We start from the raw sequence: 838 nt of genomic DNA, 5'->3' as shown, positions 1-838 counted from the left end.
GGTGAAACCTCGTCTCCACTAAAAATACAAAAAAATTAGCTGGGCGTGGTGGCGGGCACCTGTAGTCCCACTCGTCAGGAGGCTGAGACAGGAGAATCACTTGAACCTGGGAGGTAGAGGTTGCCATGAGCTGAAATCGTGCCTCTGCACTCCAGCCTGGGCAACAGAGCAAGACTCTGTTTTAGGAAAAAAAAAAAAAAAAAAAAGTCTAAAGATGGTGGCCTTAGCAGGGAGAGGTGCCATGGCACTGTGTGGAAGTATCAGTCGGCCAGTTGTTTTTGTGAGAAAAATTCCCTGGACCATGGCGTCAAGACAAGGAGACTGGCTTTCACAGAGGTTTGGGTTGGGTTCAGTTTTCTTCAGAACTTCAGAATGCACTACAGCAGGAAAATCATATTATAGGTGGAGTAAAGCTCCAGGTTTAAGCTCAAAGGCCAAAAGTTTTGCAAACATCTGATGATGAAGAGAAAAATTTTTAAGACCGTTTCAGCCTATTAAATAAAGTTAACATAACTGAGAAAAACAACAAACGAACAAACAAATGTCCTCATTGGCTACCAGGGACGATAAACTCCAAGGGAAAGAAGGGTGACAGCTTCTTCCCTCCACCAGCTAACCTCAAGGTTCTCACCTGGTTCCAAGGCAGCCTGCAATGATAACCTCATTCCCTTTCCCCACAGTCGTGGATATTTGGGGAGTGACCTTCCTGCCTTGACACACAACGTGTCCCACAAATACTTCATGCAGTTGTGAAATGCAAGGACCAGGTCACTCCGAGGACAAGGAAGCTGGGGCTTAATGACCTTCAGTAAGACGGAGTCTCTGAGTCTCCGACCTT

At 46.2% G+C, this 838-nt stretch overlaps 1 pseudogene; it reads left to right on the top strand.

Moving 5' to 3' along the window:
- Positions 1–214: 214 nt before the first annotated feature.
- LOC114678139 (SRA stem-loop-interacting RNA-binding protein, mitochondrial pseudogene) lies at positions 215–479 on the top strand (annotated as a pseudogene).
- Positions 480–838: the final 359 nt, after the last annotated feature.

Source organism: Macaca mulatta, chromosome 5 (assembly GCF_049350105.2).
Source record: "Macaca mulatta isolate MMU2019108-1 chromosome 5, T2T-MMU8v2.0, whole genome shotgun sequence".
NCBI lineage: Eukaryota > Metazoa > Chordata > Mammalia > Primates > Cercopithecidae > Macaca > Macaca mulatta.
This window is presented reverse-complemented; position numbering and strand designations above follow the sequence as displayed.